At 47.3% G+C, this 20,086-nt stretch overlaps 1 protein-coding gene across 6 annotated transcripts in view; it reads right to left on the bottom strand.

Moving 5' to 3' along the window:
* LOC100346166 (developmental pluripotency-associated protein 2) overlaps positions 1 to 8,054 on the bottom strand; it is a 65,063-nt gene extending 57,009 nt beyond the window's left edge. For all 6 annotated transcript variants that reach the window (XR_011379120.1, XR_007921132.2, XR_011379122.1 and 3 more), the window contains exon 1: positions 7,825 to 8,054. The gene's annotated coding sequence lies outside the window, so the exon portion shown is untranslated. The remainder of the gene's footprint in view (positions 1 to 7,824) is intronic.
* Positions 8,055 to 20,086: the final 12,032 nt, after the last annotated feature.

Genomic DNA, 20,086 nt, shown 5'->3' with positions numbered 1-20,086 from the left:
CCAGAGTCGAGAGCCAAGGTACTCTCAGTGGAAGACCTGGCAAATCAGCAATTACTCTGAAAATATGAAGATCCAGTTTCCCCAGTCCATATCATTGGAGAATACTAAGAAGTTCTAAATGCCATATAATACACCTCTGCATCATATATATAAAATCTATACTATATCACCCACAAAAGAAACGACAGTAGGGAGAAATATAGGTTTTAGTATTACCAAAATTCTACTCAAGTTATTTGTCTTACTTAAACACAACTGTGCTGTATCAACTAAACCTTTCATCTAAGCACTTTTCAGTTAAGTCCTTCCACAATCCCACAGTACAGGACCTTTAGCACACATTAAATCTCAACTGAGGGGCCGACGCTGTGGTATAGCTAGTAAAGCCACCACATGCAGGGCCGGCATCCCACATGCATGCTGGTTCAAGTCCCAGCCACTCCACTTCCCACCCAGCTCTCTGCTACGGCCTGGGAAAGCAGAAGATGGCCCAAGTCCTTGGCCACCTGCATGGGAGATGGCCCATCTCCAGCCATTGCAGCCATTTGGGGAGTTAACCAGGATGGAAGACATCTCTCTCTCTCTCTCTCTCTCTCCCTCTCTCCCTCTCCTTCTGCCTCTCTGTAACTCTGCCTTTCAAATACATAAATTCTTAGAAAAAATTCTCAGCTAAAACTCATTTCTCTGAGGAGTCATACTTCTTTTTCTTTTTTAATTTTAGTCTTTCAATAAACTTAATAATTTTCACCCTCACTTCAGGGACTGGGCTTTGTTCAGTTTGGCCAGAGATGCTTAAATGGGTTTCCCAATACTTTAACTCACCTGTCATCCACTGGGAAGCCCCCCACACAACACCCAGCTCCAGGGAAGGGGGCAGGATCAGTGCTTCATCACTACAACTAGAAGCCTGACCCAGGAGAAAGGAGATTTACTTTGGCTCTTCCTTACTTTGGAGGTCCAAGATTGGGTGGATCCTATCTGCTTAGCTGTACAGTGAGGCTGCAGGATGGCACTGATAGAGCACATGCAGGAAGAGCTTCACACAGCAAGCCAGGGAGCGGAGAGCAGCTGGAACCACCTCACTTTTATAAACGACCTTCTCCTGAGAGCTCCCTGCCAAGAGCATGGCCCCCATGGATACCAGAGGAGTCAGACTTTTTTTTTTTATTTGAAAGTCAGAGTTACACAGAGAGAGGAGAGGCAGAGAGACAGAGAGAGAGAGATCTTCCACCCGATGGTTCACTCCCCAAATGGCCACAATGGCCGGACCTGTGCCAGGAGCCAGGAGCTTCTTCCGGGTCTCCCATGTGGGTGCAGGGGTCCAAGGATTTGGGCCATCTTATACTGCTTTCCCGGGCCATAGCAGAGAGCTGGACAGGAAGTGGAGCAGCCGGGTCTCGAACCGGCACCCATATGGGATGCCGGCACTTCAGGCCAGGGTGTTAACCCACTGTGCCACAGTGCCGGCCCCAAGTCAGACTTTTAATATGATATTTTGGCCATCCCACAATTACCCTACATTACTAAATTCAGTTATAGTAATTCACAGACATTCACCTCTGTCAAATTTACGGAATATTGTATAGATGAAGCCAAAACAGAAAATTACAAAGTAGCAATCATCACCACATATAAAACTAGTTATAGTCTGAGAAGTAAAACATCCAGACCTATATGCTCAATTTTATAGTACATAATACTTCACTCCCATTTCAGAAACATGTTTATCCAATCTCTGAAACCTAAAATTCTGTAACAAGATCTGAAAACTCATTCCAACTCTGTCATTCCTTGTTACTCTCTTTAAAATTCTTTATATTAACTTTGCCTGTTTATTTATTTATTTTTTTTTTGACAGGTAGAGTTATAGACAGTGAGAGAGAAAGACAGAGAGAGAAAGGTCTTTCTTCCGTTGGTTCACCCCCCAAATGGCCGCCACAGCCGGTGCTGCACCAATCTGAAGCCAGGAGCCAGGTGCTTCCTCCTGGTCTCCCATGCGGGTGCAGGGCCCAAGCACTTGGGCCATCCTCCGCTGCACTCCCGGGCCACAGCAGAGAGCTGGACTGGGAGAGGAGCAACCAGGACAGAATTTGGTGCCCACATGGGACGCCGGCGCCGCAAGGCGGAGGATTAACCAAGTGAGCCACAGTGTTGGCCCCCCAACTCTGCCTGTCAAAAAAAATTTTTAAATAGATTAAAAATTCATGTGACTGGCCGGCGCCGCGGCTCAATAGGCTAATCCTCCACCTTGCGGCACTGGCACACCGGGTTCTAGTCCCGGTCGGGGCACCGGATTCTGTCCCGGTTGCCCCTCTTCCAGGCCAGCTCTCTGCTGTGGCCAGGGAGTGCAGTGGAGGATGGCCCAAGTGCTTGGGCTCTGCACCCCATGGGAGACCAAGAGAAGCACCTGGCTCCTGCCATCGGATCAGCGTGGTGCGCCAGCCACAGCGGCCATTGGAGGGTGAACCAACGGCAAAAGGAAGACCTCTCTCTCTCTCTCTCTCACTGTCCACTCTGCCTGTAAAAAAAAAAAAAAAAAAAAAAAAATTCATGTGACTATCTGATTCAAGAAGAATTTTCTAAGCATAAAAGTAATGGAAAAATAAAATAACAGAAGAAATTGCTGGTAATTATATAAAATCCTAAACTCTTGTGCACCAAAAAAAAAAAAAAAATTGTAAAACAGCTAACTAGAGAAAACTCTGCCCTCAAAAAGTCCAAGCAGTAATGAAGAATAAATTAAGAGTACATATCCAAATTAAGCAGTGTATAAATGAATAAACCATGGTTCATATATGAAAAACAAGCTCTACTCTCAGTTATAATCAAGATGCAAAACTTATGCTGTATAACTGAAGACAATTTACAGTGAAAGGATGGCAGCTGTTTTTCCAGTGTCAACTCACTTTGATTTGCTACAGACACGTCACATCAGAGGAGTAAGTCAAGGGAAGAACAATTGGCTGCTGGGTTGCTAACAATCACAGGACTCAGTGACCTTCAAAAATATGGCTATGGAGTTCAGCCAAAAGAAACTGGCTTTGCTGGACTCTTCTCAGTAAAATTGCTACGGAATTAAGTTGTAGGAAAGCTCTTAAAAACACATCACTTGGGTATATCAGCAAACCCAGTTTGATCTCCTGGTTGGAGAAATGATGAATTAATAACAGAGAAGGGAAAAATTCTTCAAGTACCTGTACAAATTTGCAAATTTACTTCAAATCAGAGAAACTGTATGCAATATGCAAGATATTTTCACACAAAACACAAAATGGAGAAAAGTCGTCTCAGAGACCAATCAATGAATATAATTAGTTCAAGATATAATCTGAGAAGCAGACTCATAGAATGACAATCACTTTAAATAGCACTCCGACCTCAGAATCAGCCCTTACAGCATTCCAGTCTGGCTGGAAAGCCCTGGGGGAGCACTTCAGGCATGGAAAGTCAAGACACCCTGGGAAAAAATGCCCTACATAAACGACCCCTGTGGGTGAGACTCCAGTGGAAAGTGGCCACCAAAGAAGGAGGTACTTTTCTCTGAAGGGAGGAAAGAATTTCCACGTTATTTATGGCCTTGTTGAGCTACCGGATCCAAAAGGCTTCTATAGCCGAGGCAGCTCATGGCAAGAGCCTCGGGTGATCACTGATGTCATATATAAAGAGTACTATCTGTTAAATAAACATCAAGAGTCACTGTGCACTAACTTCTCATACAGGACTTCTGTCCACAAAGAGTTGTATCGTAAGACTTCATAGTAAAACTTGTTCTCAAAAATCACTTCCATTTAGTATATTAAAAGGAGGATATCATGTCTCATAAGTTATAGGTATAGGGCCGGCACTGTGGCGTAGCAGGTGAAGCCGCCGCCTACAGTGCTGGCATCCCATATGGGACACCGGTTTGAGTCCAAGCTGCTTCACTTCTGATCCAACCCTCTGCTGTGGCCTGGGAAAAAAGTGGAAGATGGCCCAAGTCTTTGGGCCCCCACACCCACACGGGAGACCTGGAAGAAGCTCCTGGCTTTGGGTGGGCATAGCTCTGGCTGTTGTGGCCACCTGGGGAGTGAACCAGCAGATGGAAGACCTCTCTCTCTCTCTCTCTCCCTCTGTTAACTCTGCCTTTCAAATAAATAAATAAATAAATAAATAAATAAATCTTTTTTTTAAAGAAGTTGTAGTCATGTCTAAGAGCTCACAAAAGATGTATCATCCTTGGGTTCTTCAATTAAGTTTCAAAAAGGAGAGAGGGGGAGGGAGGAAGGGAAAAGAAGAAGGGGGGGGTGAAAACACCTTCAAGAAGCAATAACAAAGAACAGCCCTTGTTTAGACTGTTGAAGAACAGTTCTGTTAGTTTTTTTACTCCATTCTTTTTTCTTTTCTTTCCCTTCCTCCTCTCCTTCCTTCTTGTGTCTCCTTTTCTTTCTTCAACCAAACAGCAGAAGGGGGAGGTAAGAGAGAGGAGTGGGTGGGAGGACAGGAGTGATGAAAAGAATTACTATGTTCCTAATGAGGTATTTACGAGATACATACAAATAAATAAATAAATAAAAGATACAACTTGGGGCAGGCACTGTGGCATAGGGGGTAAAGCCACCGCCTGAGGCACCAGCATCCCATATGGACACTATTTCAAGTACTGGCTGCTCCACTTCTGATCCAGCTCCCTGCTAATGCACCTGAGAAAGCAACCAAAAATGGCCCAAATGTTTGGCCCCCTGCACCTATGTGGGAAACCTGGAAGAAGCTCTTGGATCCTGGCTTCGAACTGGCCCAGCTTTAACCATTGTGGCCATGTGGGGAGTGAATAAGTGGACGGAAAATCTCTGTCTCCTCTCTCTCTCTCTCTGTAACTCTGCCTTTAAATACTTTAATTTTATTTTTTGCCAGGCAGAGTTAGATAGTGAGAGAGAGAGATAGAGAGAGTTATAGACAGTGAGAGAGAGAGACAGAGAAAGGTGTTCCTTCCATTGGTTCACTCCCCTAATGGCCGCTACGGCTGGCGCTGCGCAGATCCGAAGCCAGGAGCTGGGTACTTCCTCCCTGTCTCCCATGCGGGTGCAGGGACCCAAGCTCTTAGGGCGAACCTCCACTGCCCTCCTGGGCCACAGCAGAGAGCTGGACTGGAAGAGGAGCAACTGGGACTAGTACCCGGCACCCCAACCGGGACTAGAACCCAGGATGCTGGTGCCACAGGCAGAGGATTAGCCAAGTGAGCCACGGCGGCGCTGGCCTAAATACTCTTTTAAAAAAATAATCTTATTAAACACAAGAAAATTCATATTGGTGAGAAACACGCTGCATATAATAATGTGAAAAGTGCTTAGCATTAGCTCTTAACTTCCTATGCACATGTGAATATATAATGGAGAGAAACCATGTGAATGTAGGGACTGTATGAGTCTTCAGTTCCACTCATACTTTGAATACGTGTAAGAATTCACACTAGAATAAAACAGTAGGAAGGTCAGAAACGTTTTTAAGTCTTCAGCATTAGACTTAGAAGACAGGCAGAATTCATACTGGGGAGAATCTCTAGCATAAGCTCTACTTTCACTGTACTCACAAGCATTCACATGAGGGAGAAACACTATGAATATCATGACTGGGGAAAATATTCAAGAAGCACTTATATCTGACATATGCTCATATTGAGAGAAACTCATACTAGAGAAACCTCATCATTGTAACCAATATTGAAAACCCTTCACTGTACTTTACTGTATATAAGAGAGTACAAAATAGAATGCAATGACTGTAAGAAAGCATTTCATTTTGCACAAAATAAATCACAAAACAGAAATATGGAAGAAATAGGTACCCCTCATCTTTTACAAGCAGAACCATCCTTTGATATAATCAGCAAGGCCAACTTAATGGATATGTTATTAGCGTACCCACATAGGGTTACATGGTTGAGTTTTAGTACTGAAGTCAATATGTTAAATTCTGGGGCTGGCACTATTTCTAAAAGTGCCTATTTCTTTGAGAACTGTTATTTTGGTGCAATACACACTTTCAGACACAGTTGATACTTTGTCCTAATCTCTGACTATATGCAGTCATTCTTCATAGGATTCACACCTAAATGGGTCCTTTCTCCATGATTCATTTGCCTTTTTGTTCCCATTCTCTTTGTCATGCACCAATAACAGCCGTGTCAGTGGCTGGATAAGGCTGAAGAAGGCACACTGAGCTCCAAAATATTGAAATATGTCAAATAAACTAACTGCCATCAGCTGTTCCTGAACTTCAACCATTACTTCTCTTTTAAAATATCATTTATATCCTATTTTTCTGACTCACGAATACAGGTGCACTGCATAAAATGTGGAAACGACAATAATGCCACAGGAAAAAACAAAAAGGGTAAAAATTTAAGTATTCCTAAGAAAGCTGAAAGCCTTCACAATGAAAGCACCTATCTAAAGAAAATACGGCAGGCATTTTTTATCAAGAAAAAATTGAGGGAAGGGCGAGACTGCTTCTCCCAATAATGGAAGATGCCAAGGAGATCTGTTCCTCCAGGAAGGGCAGTCTCCCGAGAACACGGAGCCGACCGCAGGATCTGTTCCTCCAGGAAGGGCAGTCTCCCGAGAACACGGAGCCGACCGCAGGATCTGTTCCTCCAGGAAGGGCAGTCTCCCGAGAACACGGAGCCGACCGCAGGATCTGTTCCTCCAGGAAGGGCAGTCTCCCGAGAACACGGAGCCGACCGCAGGATCTGTTCCTCCAGGGAGGGCAGTCTCCCGAGAACACGGAGCCGACCGCAGGATCTGTTCCTCCAGGGAGGGCAGTCTCCCGAGAACACGGAGCCGACCGCAGGATCTGTTCCTCCAGGGAGGGCAGTCTCCCGAGAACACGGAGCCGACCGCAGGATCTGTTCCTCCAGGAAGGGCAGTCTCCCGAGAACACGGAGCCGACCGCAGGATCTGTTCCTCCAGGGAGGGCAGTCTCCCGAGAACACGGAGCCGACCGCAGGATCTGTTCCTCCAGGGAGGGCAGTCTCCCGGGAACACGGAGCCGACCGCAGGATCTGTTCCTCCAGGAAGGGCAGTCTCCCGGGAACACGGAGCCGACCGCAGGATCTGTTCCTCCAGGAAGGGTAGTCTCCCGAGAGAACGGAGCCGACCGCAGGATCTGTTCCTCCAGGGAGGGCAGTCTCCCGAGAACACGGAGCCGACCGCAGGATCTGTTCCTCCAGGGAGGGCAGTCTCCCGAGAACACGGAGCCGACCGCAGGATCTGTTCCTCCAGGGAGGGCAGTCTCCCGAGAACACGGAGCCGACCGCAGGATCTGTTCCTCCAGGGAGGGCAGTCTCCCGAGAACACGGAGCCGACCGCAGGATCTGTTCCTCCAGGAAGGGCAGTCTCCCGAGAACACGGAGCCGACCGCAGGATCTGTTCCTCCAGGAAGGGCAGTCTCCCGGGAACACGGAGCCGACCGCAGGATCTGTTCCTCCAGGAAGGGCAGTCTCCCGAGAGAACGGAGCCGACCGCAGGATCTGTTCCTCCAGGGAGGGCAGTCTCCCGAGAACACGGAGCCGACCGCAGGATCTGTTCCTCCAGGATGGGCAGTCTCCCGAGAACACGGAGCCGACCGCAGGATCTGTTCCTCCAGGGAGGGCAGTCTCCCGAGAACACGGAGCCGACCGCAGGATCTGTTCCTCCAGGGAGGGCAGTCTCCCGAGAACACGGAGCCGACCGCAGGATCTGTTCCTCCAGGGAGGGCAGTCTCCCGAGAACACGGAGCCGACCGCAGGATCTGTTCCTCCAGGGAGGGCAGTCTCCCGAGAACACGGAGCCGACCGCGCCTCCCACTTACTCTGCGCTCCTCCGCCTGCTGCTTGCGGGAGCCGGACGGCTCTCCTCCCGCCTCCTCCATTCCGGAAGACTCTCCGGAAAACAACCGGCCTTCTGAGGGGCCAGGGGATGGTCCAGGCCTCGGACCCCCCTCTTCTGAGAGGCGCCCTTTCACTCCTCCCTGCCACCACCCAGGAGGGTCTGACGGCTGAGCCCTGGCCTCGGGCCTCAGGAGCCAGGGCGTTGCTTCAAGGCTCGATCTCTCCTCCCAGGAGCCTCTGCGCAGTAGGGCCAATGAGAGCAGCTGTTCTCCTGGCCCCGCCCCCAGCGGTTCCCGCCGTTTTCCTCCAGAGGCGGGGGGCGGGGTTTCCTCAGAGCCACGCGATGGTTAAAACAGCACGTGGATCCCTGCCCAAAAAGAGCGCCTTCCCCTAGAGAGAAGCAAAGCGAAAGAAGAGTAGTCAAAGGGCAAACCACGCAGGTCAGGGAAGGGCGGAGTGAAGGGAGTAACTTCTTTCTGAGGTCGTGGATTGGACTATGCCCGCCGGGTGGTGACCTGAGGCGACTCTTGGAGTTAAGGCGTTGCTGCCCAGGGTCCAGGCTTGTCACTGGCCTCCTTCCTCCGTCATGATAAAGCGGCTCACTAGGCTAATCCTCCGCCTGCGGCGCTGGCACACCGGGTTCTAGTCCCAGTTGGGGCGCCGGATTCTGTCCCGGTTGCTCCTCTTCCAGTCCAGCTCTCTGCTGTGGCCAGGGAAGGCAGTGGAGGATGGCCCAGTGCTTGGGCCCTGCACCCCATGGGAGACCAGGAGGAAGTACCTGGCTTCGGATCAGGCGCAGCACTGGCCGTAGTGGCCATTTGGGGGGTGAACCAACAGAAAAAGGAAGACCTTTCTCTCTGTCTCTCTCTCTCTCACTGTCTAACTCTGCCTGTGCAAAAAAAAAAAAAAAAAAAAAACCACTATTTTAACACGAGTCTCCCCCGGCCATGCTCCCCACTTACTCTGTGCTCCTTCACCTGCGTGCAGGAAGCTGAATTGGGAGTAACCAGCACTCCAATACTGAACACAAGTGCCCCAATTGACAGCCTAATCCACTGTGCCAAAGAGCTCTCCTTGTAGCTCCCTCTTTTAAATAAATAAATAAATAAATTTATTTATTTTGAAAGTCACAGAGAGAGGGAGAGACAGAAAGAGAAATCTTCCATCTGCTGATTTTCTCCTCAGATGGCCACGGTAGCCAGAGATGGGCCAGACAGAAGCCAGGAGCTTCTTCCAGTTCTCCCCCTTGGGTGGCAAGGGGCCCAAACACTTAGGCCACCTTCCACTGCTATTCCTAGGCCATTAGCAGGAAGCTGGATTGAAAATGGAGCAGCCAGGGCATGAACCAAGCGCCCATATAGGATGTTAGCATTATAGGTGGGAGGCTTTACCTGCTACACCACAATGCTGGCCTCATAGGTCCTCTTTGAGTAGCATAGTTAAATAAAGAAGTTTCTACTCTCTTTTAAAGTATTACTTTTTTTTTTTAACTTTTCACAGGCAGAGTGGACAGTGAGAGAGAGAGACAGAGAGAAAGTTCTTCCTTTTGCTGTTGATTCACCCCCCAATGGCCTCTGCAGACGGTGCACCGCGCTGATCCGAAGCCAGGAGCCAGGTGCTTCTCCTGGTCTCCCATGCGGGTGCAGGGCCCAAGGACCTGGGCCATCCTCCACTGCACTCCCGGGCCACAGCAGAGAGCTAGACTGGAAGAGGAGCAACCAGGACAGAATCCGGTGCCCCGACTGAGACTAGAGTCGGGTGTGCCAGTGCCGCAGGCAGAGGATTAGCCTAGTGAGCCGTGGCGCCGGCCTGAAGTATTACTTTAATAAACTATGTGGTTTCTATTTTTTATTAGCTAAAGACATCCTCATTTCTAATTAACTTAAGATAGCCAGGGTCACCAAAAACAAAGAAACAGGATTTTATTTAGCATGCACAGACATAGGTAGTTATGTGGTTTCTGTGAGAGATCTGAAATACTGAAAGTTGCTTGTGTGTTTCTCCTCCGTCTGACACTCAAGGATCTCTGAAGGCATGGTTTCCCATGGACTGACTGATGGTTTCCTGAAGGCTGATTGCTGAACCAGTGTGTAGAAACTTGTCATCATTGCTGGCTTGATCCTCCCCTAATTTTTCACTGAGCTTTTTATCCATTTGTAGGTGCTCTTTATACATTCAATGAAAAAGAAAAAATAACAGGTATCATATCAGGGTTATCCTGCAAGTAATATCTGCACCCAGTTGTTCTATACTTAATATAAACAATTTCAGAGAACACCAATATTAGGCAAGATTATTCTGTGACTGTGATGGAGCAAGACAACAATATGAACACTGTTATGTGTAATGGAAATAGAGTTGATCAAAGTATGATTTCATGAATGACACAATTCACTAAATTTTTCTTGGGCTCACAATACTTAAAGAAGAGAACAGCATGAACCAATCCCACAGAGAACACACTGGATAGATGAGGTACGTTAACCACACCGTAAGAGCCTCGTATCTGTTAAGTCTGATTGCTCAGTTAGGGTGCCAGCAGAGACAGGAATGGGTCTCGTTCAAGCTTAAGATGCAGCTTCACAGGAGCAGTTCCCAGACCGCCAAGACAACATGCAAGATCCCCTTGATGCTCGAGGGCAGGGCCAGCCTTGACACGTGAGGGTTCAAAGCCCCAGGCTGACGAGGTGTGGCTCTGCTCTCAATGCACTGGTGCAGCTCTCAGGTTCATTTAAATATGTCTTTTGAAGTACAGTAGTTGAGATCAGCAACTCAACATATGGAGGGTCTGGTAAGACGTGATGACGTATTCCTGACAGGTGGGGAGCTGACTCCCAGTTCTCACACCTGAGATGTGCCACTCTCAGGGAGGAGGAGCACACTCCAAAGGAAAGACTGCATGTCACCAACCATGGAAGCACTTGAGAGCATTTCAGAGCTACATGACACACACTCTGTAATCACGTCAGAGTGCAGAACAAAACAAGGACATTACACAAATCACAGAAACAACCCACCATCTCTCTCTCCCAGCTGGCATGAGGGCCTGCTGCTGTCTTATCAGTTCCTTTTCATTCCATTGGCTTCCTCCCACTTCCTGGATAATCATTAAGATACACAATCATAGGGGCCGGTGTTGCAGCGCAGCGGGTTACGTTGCCACCTGCAACACAAATAACCCACATGAGTGCCGGTTGAAGTACCAGCTAGCTGCTCCACTCCCAATCCAGCTCCCTATTGGTGTGGAGAAGAATGAAACAAAGTTAAGGGATTATATAGGAGTGGCATTGTGACAGAGTGGATTAAGCTGACACCTGCAATGCCAGCATCCCTTATGTGCATTGGTTCATGTCCCGGCTACTCCACTTCAGATTCCGCTGCCTGCTAATGGCCCAGGAAGGCAACTGAAGATAGCCTAGTTGCTTTGGCCCTTGCCATCCATGTGGGAGACCTGGAAGAAGCTCTTGGCTCCTGGCTTAGGCCTGATCCAGCATTGGTCATTTGGGAAGTGAACAACAAATGAAATATATCTCTCTCTCCATCTCTCTATCTCCCCCCCCATGCCTCTACCTTTCAAATAAATACATACATCTTTTCAAAAATAAATAAAATAAAATATTCAGTGTTTATATTGTTTATATTATTCTGTGTCCAAATCTTCTTATCACATTTTGCAATGTGTAATGATTTTGCATTATTTCCTTCTCTAAATAAATAATAAAAAATAAATGCTTTGTGTTTACAAGACTGAGAGTCTGCCTTGTTAACAGAGGCACCTGCCCTATCACCCTACCCCAAGAAACTGCCATAGCCACATCCGCTACTGCTTTATACCCCACTTAGTTCTGGTCAGCCACTTGAATGGCTCACAGCCTGCGTGTGGTCATGCCATTCCTGATTACCACTGTTCCTCATTCCTACCCCCCTCTGAGCGAGCACTCCTGTGATCTCCTGTTTTGATTGCTGGTTAGTCAATGACGGGTAAGATCCCCTGGGGGACAACCTAAGACAGGCACAGCCACATACGGAGACCACATGGAAACGGGGTCAACAATCGTATGGCCAAGAATCATGCCTCCCGTTGCTCAAAAATAAACGAAAAGGGGGAAATGTGGTGGAATGAGAAGGTGAAAAGATCATGCCAAGGTGGCCGCTGAGGTGAGAAGGTCATGCCAAGATGGCCGCTGACAACAGAAACTGCCTGGCAACAGGCCGTGATTGGATGGCTTCGGAAACCACATGACAACAGAGCCTGACTGACAACAGGCTGTGATTGGATGGTTTCAGAAACCACATGACAACAGAGCCTGACTGACAACAGGCTGTGACTGGATGGTTTCAGAAACCACATGACAACAGAGCCTGACTGGCAACAAGCTTTGATTGGATGGCTTTGGAAACTGCCTGGCAACAGGCTGTGATTGGTTAGGGCATACACTGCCCCTTGACCAGATTGGCTGTGTTGGCTATATAAGCAGCTGTAGCAACTGAAATAAACGAGTCTGCGGGCTGCTTGCCTCTGGCCTGCTTTCACCCAACTCCCGGGGTCTGTGTGGTGACTCTGCACCTCTTGCCCCCACCATGCTCTTCCTCTCAGAATGAATCATCTCAGAAGAAATCTACTACAACATCTTTGCTTTTTCATATGTGTTTTTTGTTTTGTTTTGTTTTGTTTTGTTTTTGACAGGCAGAGTGGATAGTGAGAGAGAGACAGAGAGAAAGGTCTTCCTTTTTGCCGTTGGTTCACCCTCCAATGGCCACCATGGCTGGCGCGCTGCAGCCGGCACACCACGCTGATCCGAAGCTGGGAGCCAGGTGCTTCTCCTGGTCTCCCATGGGGTGCAGGGCCCAAGCACTTGGGCCATCCTCCACTGCCTTCCCTGGCCACAGAAGAGAGCTGGCCTGGAAGAGGGGCAACCGGGAAAGAATCTGGCACCCCGACCGAGACTAGAACCCAGTGTGCCGGTGCCGCTAGGTGGAGGATCAGCCTAGTGAGCCGCGGCGCCAGCCACTTTTTCATATGTTTAAATAGGTTTTTTTCTTTTTACCAATCAATGCTTTTTTTCCAGTAACATCTTGCTGTAATCTCACACGCAGGCAATTTGATCAGCTACTCTGTCAGCCTCAGAGAGCAGGTAGAGAAGCTCTTCGTAGAGACTTTGGTTTTGGTTTATCTCGTTACTCTTTGATCCTGTGCACAGCTGTGAGCCTAGGACTTCCTTTTGCTATCAACTTAGGAATGCCTTTTTTTCTGGACCCCATTTCTTTCTCTTCTTTGTGGATTACACTCACTGATAGCTTTGTCAAGATAAAAAGATGGCAGGTATGACTTCTTTATTTTTTTTTTAATTTATTTACTTTGAAAGTCAAGTTACAGAGGGAGAGAGAGAGAGATTCTTCAATCTGGTGTTTCACTCCCTAGATGGCTGCAATATACCAGGCTGGGCCAAACCGAAGCCAGGAACCAGGAGAAGATTCTTCCAGGTTTCCCACATGAGTGGCAGGGTCGCAAACACTTGGGCCATCTTCCACAGCTTTTCCCAGGCCATTAACAGGGAGCTGGATAGGAAGTAGATCAGCTGATACACAAACTGGCACCATATGAGATCCCTGCAATGCAGGCTGTGACTTAGCCCACTAGGGCCACAACCTCAGCCCCCAGGTAGGCCTTCTGAGTCACATTTCTCTAATTTGGAGCACAGTTCTCATCCCAGGATCTCCCTTAATCACTGAGAATTTGTTTCACCTCTCTTTCTTGTTGGAGCTTCTGCTTTCTGCATCCCATATATTCCTCTTCTCTTAAGATACTGCAATTTTTTGAAATAAGCTATCTTCTAGTATCTTCTGGGAGGTAAATGCTTGTGAGAACTGGTGTGTCTAAATAATATGTCTTGGGCTGGCACTGTGGTGCAGCAAGTTAAAGCCCTTGCCTGAAGCACCAGCATCCCATATGGGCACCGGTTCTAGTACTGGCTGCCTCCTCTTCCAACCCAGCTCTCTGCTGTGGCCTGGGATAGCAGTAGAAGATGGCCCAGGTCCTTGGGCCCCTGCACCAGCATGGGAGACCCGGAGGAAGCTCCTGGCTCCTGGCTTAAGATCAGCTCAGCTCCTGCCATTGCAGCCATCTAGGGAGTGAACCAGCAGATGGAGGACCTCTCTGTCTCTACCTCTCTCTGTAACTCTCTTTCAAATAAATAAAATAAATGTTAAAAAATAAAATAAATAATATATCTTTATGTCTTTTTTAAAATATTTTTTTTTATTTATTTGACAGAGTTACAGTGAGAGAGAGACAGAGAGAAAGGTCTTCCTTCCATTGGTTCACTCCCCAAATGGCCGCTACAGCCAGAGCTATGCCAATCCGAAGCCAGGAGCCAGGTGCCTCCTCCTGGTCTCCCATGTGGGTGCAGGGGCCCAAGCACTTAGGCCATCCTCCACCGCCCTCCTGGGCCACAGCAGAGAGCTGGACTGGAAGAGGAGCAACAGGGACTAGAACCGGTGCCCATCTGGGATGCCGACACCGCAGGCAGAGGATTAACCTAGTGCACCATGGCACCGGCCCCTGTGTCTTTATGTCTTTATTCTACCCTCACAGTTGCTTGTTAGCTTACTGGGTATAGTGTTACAGGTTGGAAATAATATTTTTCTTTGATGTTTACCCATTGTTTTCTAGGTTCTAAAGTTAAATTTGAGAAGTACAAATCATTTCTGATTTCTTAACCTTTCTATTTTACTTACTGTTTTTAAGTTCCTGTATTTCTATATAGGTATCTAGGAGCTTATACAATCCTCTCTTTGTCTTAGAATACAATAACTTTACAATAGTGTGATTTGATGTGTTTCTTTTTTTTTTTTAATTATGCTGAGAATTCTGTGGGCCCTTCAATCTGGGTATTCATGGTTTTCAGTTCTAAGAAATGTTAGAAATTATTATGGTTATGATTTCCTCCCATGTGATAGACTCTTTGCCTCTTTGTCTTACTTCCTGGGAGATATCCTTAAGTTTAGATCCTAATTTGTCTATTAATATTTTAATTTATGCTCTCATGTTTAATCCTGAATCCTTTTTATTTTTTATAAATATTATTGTCATAAAATCCTGGTACTTGTTTCAAGGATGAAATTCATCTCTAGCCGGCGCCATGGCTCACTAGGCTAATCCTCCGCCTTGCGGCGCCAGCACACCGGGTTCTAGTCCGGGTCAGGGCACCGCATTCTTTCCCAGTTGCCCCTCTTCCAGGCCAGCTCTCTGCTGTGGCCAGGGAGTGCAGTGGAGGATGGTCCAATTCCTTGGGCCCTGCACCCCATGGGAGACCAGGAGAAGCACCTGGCTCCTGCCTTCAGATCAGCGCAGTGCGCCGGCCGCAGCGCGCCAACCATGGCGGCCATTGGAGGGTGAACCAACGGCAAAAAGGAAGACCTTTCTCTCTGTCTCTCTCTCTCTCACTATCCACTCTGCCTGTCCAAAAAAAAAAAAAAAAAAAAAAAAAACTGGTGCTCATGTGGGATGCTACTCCAGGTGGAGGATTAGCCTACTGCACCACAGTGCCAGCCCCAAGAATGTGCTTTCAAGACAGCAAATCAATATAGTTCGCAACTAGGGGATTTCTGCTGAGTTGCAAACTGTCTTAAAAGACTTATTTCTTCCTGATAATCACCTTACCATGGCCTCCTGGCAACCAATCATGTGTAGCCTCAGATAAGGACAGATCCCCAGCACCAACCTAATTTTGTGGAAAACGACTTGTGTGTCTAACAGGACCAACAGGACCAATCAAAATTATTCAAAACAGGAGCCACCACTGTGACATAGCGGGTAAAGCTGCCATCTTCAGTGCTGGTATTCCATATGGGCACTGCTTCAAGTCCTGGCTGCTCCACTTGCGATCCAGCTCTCTGCTATGGCCTGGGAGAGCAGCAGATGACCCAAATGCTTGGACCCCTGCACCCATGTGGGAGACCCAGATAGAAGCTCCTAGCTCCTGGCTTCGGATCAGTCCAGCACTGGCTGTTCCAGCAATTGGGGGGAGTGAACCGCTAGATTGAAGATTCTCTCTCTCTCTCTCTCTCTCTCTCTCGCTCTCGCTCTCGCTCTGCCTTTCAAATAAACAAATAAATCTATTAAAAATTATTAAAAACAAGTTACTTCACCTCACTCCTGCATTCCTCCTTTCTCTTAACATAAAGCTACTTCTTTTTCCTTCTGATGGGACACATTTGGTTTCTAACTGAATCTGTGTCTCTCAGGTACAAATCTATTCCGTACCTGAACAAAAACTGTCTTTGCTTTTAATTTATGATTTCTTGATTTCAGTTAATAACTTTGGGCTTTCCCTTGGTTAAACTTTTTTTTTTAATTGGAAAGCCCTGTTGTCAATATGTTTAGGTCTTTCGCCTTGATGCTCTGATTCTGCAGACTGGAGGCTGCGCGGAAGCTGAGGACCTGGCTGCCAGCATTCTGTGAATTAAATGGGAGAAGAGGCCTGGGAATCAGAGCACTCAAATACCACATGTGTGTTTAATCGCACTATCTGAGGCATACTATTAACACCTTCAGGAGACCTGGTGTGACTAAGCACTCTGCTTACTCTCCTGAAAGAATAAGCTTCCACTTTTCTCCTAGAATGAACAAGAAGCAGCCTCACACCTGGGAGCAGTGAGGAAGAGAGTCAAATGTTTCAAAAACAGTTGCAACCAGTTCTTCCACTTGAACCTTCACCTCGCACCCTTCATTCTCGACTCCAGAGTGTGCTCTCTACCCCTGCCTCGCTGCTGGCTGGGATTAGCCTTTCTTTGTCTCTGCAAAATTAGATGCCACTCATTTCTCCCTGTTGTTCCCAAAATTTTATTGCTGATTTTTTTTCTATAGTCTTATGTCTTCTTAAAAAAAATCCCTTTGCTCGAATTTTAAAGGGATTTAGGGAGGGAACAATTTAGAATTCTTGCATGTAAACTGCAGTCTTCTGCTGTTCATAGATGTTTACCTCTCTCATTGGCTCGCAGTTAACTCCCTAACAATATGTAGAATGTCAAGAGCAAGCAGCCGGAGATGATTCTGGGAAGAAGACAGACTAGGAAGCACCGAGAATCTGCCTCTCCTCAAGACAACAACTGATCGATTTCAATCTTAGCACAGCAGCACCCACTGATCCCTCCCTGCTCAGCCATGTGGAACAGCCTGAATACACTGTCTGGAGTCCAGACAAGGGGACCTCTCTTTCAAGGAGTTTAATTGTATTCTGCTGATTGCTACAGACAAAAACGCAAACAGGTGAGCAGTCGCTGTGTTATATTCCAATCCTCCAGATAAAGTGACTTCCAGGGAATTGAAAGGTTAGGCTTTTTTTCCCCCACACTCTTCATTTTTTCACTTTGTCTCTTTTTAGGAGCAAGACATTAAAGTCTAAGATATTAAAAATAGCTGCATATATAGAGAAATTATAAAGTGATTGAGCATGACCAGGGGAAGAAGCAGGCTCACAAAAGACTTGAGAAGATTTTCCTACACTTCAGACTGATCTTTGACACAGACTATAAAATAAATAAAAATAATAACAAAAAAAAAAAAACACCAGCAAACTGTGGGGAAGAAGACAACTCTGATTTCCAGAATTACATTATTAGGTTCAATTGTCTAGTTTTCAACAACAATAGCTGACAAGGCTAATGAAAAACCAAGAAAGTACTGTAAATTAAAAAGAAAGGTTTGGGCCAGCACTATGGCATAACGGGTGGGGCAGCCACCTGCAGTGTCTGCATTCCATATGGGTGCTAGTCGTGTCCCAGCTGCTCCACTTCTGATCCAGCTCTCTGCTATGGCCTGGGAAGAGAGTAGAGGATGGACCAAGTTCTTGGGCCCCTGCACCCATGTGGGGGACCCGGAGGAAGCTCCTGGCTCCTAGCTTCAGATAGGCACAGTTCCAGCAGTTGCAGCCAACTGGGGAGTGAACCAGCAGATAGAGGACCTCTCTCTCTCTCTCTCTCTCTCTCTCTCTCTCTCTCTCTCTCTGCCTCTCCTTCTCTCTGAGTAACTTTGACTTTCAAATAAATAAATAAATCTTCAAAAAAAAAAGTTGATCAACAGGAAATATCCCTTAAAAGACCTCATGATGCATCTACTTTGAAAGACTTTACAACTATCTTAAAGATACTCAAAAAAAAAAAAAAAAAAGGAAAATGTGGAGAAAGGAGTGAGTGCTTGGTGCGACGGTTAAGCTATCACTTGGATGCCCACATCCTGTCTCAGAGTGCCTGGATCTGATTCCTAGCTACCCTCTCCATTCCAGCTTCCTGCTAGTGTGCACCCCAGGAGGAAGCAGGGGTTGGCTCAAGTGCTTCCACCCTACCACCCATTCAGAAAAGCAAGAAGGATAACAATTAGACAATATGTATAGCACTTCCATGGTTATTTTGAAAATTTTTTATCACCTAACTGTGATTTTTGACGTAGTTTTTCACATTACATGTATAATTTTTCACTTAAAATTGCAAGCAAATCTATATCCGTGATATAAACAACCCACCACAGATATTTTGAGGCCATCACCTGAGTGTTTCACATTTTATTTAACATTTTACCTCTCGTTGAATAATTGAATTGTTTACCGGTTTTGTTAATAAAAATATTCTGTGGCATAGGGCACATGGAGATGAAAGTGATTCTTTCATGAGCAGATTTGATCCTTTCGTGTGTGCCCAGGATGGACTAGAGGAGAAGAACACGCTAACAATCTTGTCCCGAGGTCAGGGGCCGACTCCTGATGTGTGCAGAGTGACTGCCCAGGGAAGGCTAAGGGAGAGCTGCCTTACATGGGCCATCCTGAGGTCACCCAGTATGCAGAGCTGGTGCCAGAGCCGCCAGCTTCATCAAAGTGCTTCAACAAGACCCGCAGAGATGCTGGCGCTTCTAAGGAATCCCAGCTGCTCCTGATCTCTGGCCTGTCACTGGGAAAGCCCCTGAGGGTGTCTTCTTAACTAAGTTCCGGAGACACATTTGCAATGAAGCCTTAATTGATGGGGCAAAGCTGCCTGGAGAGAATTCCACACTTGGAACTTGGGGAAATATCTGAGCAGCAAGGCCAACAGTTAGGCCCTGAGGATACCTTCCTCCCCCTGAAGTCTGCTCCACAGGCACCAGGGAAAGGGGAAGGTGCGGGCTCTCCACCGGCACAGCCTGGCTGGGGCCCGAGTGCCCCACAGAGCATGCTTCGCTGTTTCCCTGCTTCCCTGGGGAGAACGTTTGGAAGTTGGAGGCCACTTCTGCTGTCAACTTGAAATCGGAATATAAGGTGCCATTCATATTACTGTGCGCTTATAATAAATTTCCAGTATGAGTAAGTCTATAGGTTCTTGCCTAATATTCAGAGAAGAATTCTGAATACTTGCACAAATGAATGAGGCAGCATGATGTTTTAAGCTTTTTATTCAGTGAGAGAAATGCATAGGAGAGTGAGGGCCCTACCTAAAAGAGAGAAGGAAATTTGGATTCATACAGAGCACCAGGAACCAGCCATGTGGAGGAGCATGCAGACCAGAAAGCATGGGTCAGGTCCAGCAAGTGGGTCCAGGACAAAAGGAAAAAGGGCTGGGCCCACCATGTACCAGGTCTTTAATCCACTTCAAAGGGGGAGTGGTTCTGCTGTGGCCTGGGAAAGCAGTGGAAGATGGCCCAAGTCCTTGGGCCCCTGCACCTGTGTGGGAGACCCAGAAGAAGCTCCTGGCCCCTGGCTCCTGGCTCCTGGCTCCCAGTTTCAAATCAGAGCTCAGCTCTTGCTGTTGCGGCCAGTTGGGGAGTGAGACAGCGGATGGAGGACGTCTTTCTCTCTCTCTGCCACTCCATCTCTCTGTGTGTAACTCTGACTTTCAAATAAAATAAATAAATCTTAAAAAAAAAAAAGTGGGGTAGTGGTTAATTAGCTTTATTGGCCAGTGGGCACACAGGTGCAGTCAGTTAGGGGCATGAGGCCACACAAGGGCGTGGTCTTCCAGCTCACAAACCTGATCGATTTTATCCTGTATGCCTGCCTAGTCCCAGTTGGGGCGCCGGATTCTGTCCCAGTTGCTCTCTTCCAGTCCAGCTCTCTGCTGTGGCCTGGGAGTGCAGTGGAGCATGGCCCAAGTGCTTGGGCCCTGCACCCCATGGGAGACCAGGAGGAAGCACCTGGCTCCTGGCTTTGGATCGGCGCAGAGAGACGGCCACAACACACCAGCGCCGCAACACACCAGTCATAGCGGCCACTTGGG

Source organism: Oryctolagus cuniculus, chromosome 9 (assembly GCF_964237555.1).
Source record: "Oryctolagus cuniculus chromosome 9, mOryCun1.1, whole genome shotgun sequence".
Lineage (NCBI taxonomy): Eukaryota > Metazoa > Chordata > Mammalia > Lagomorpha > Leporidae > Oryctolagus > Oryctolagus cuniculus.
Note: the sequence above shows the minus strand (reverse complement) of the source record. Positions and strands in the feature narration are given on the sequence as shown.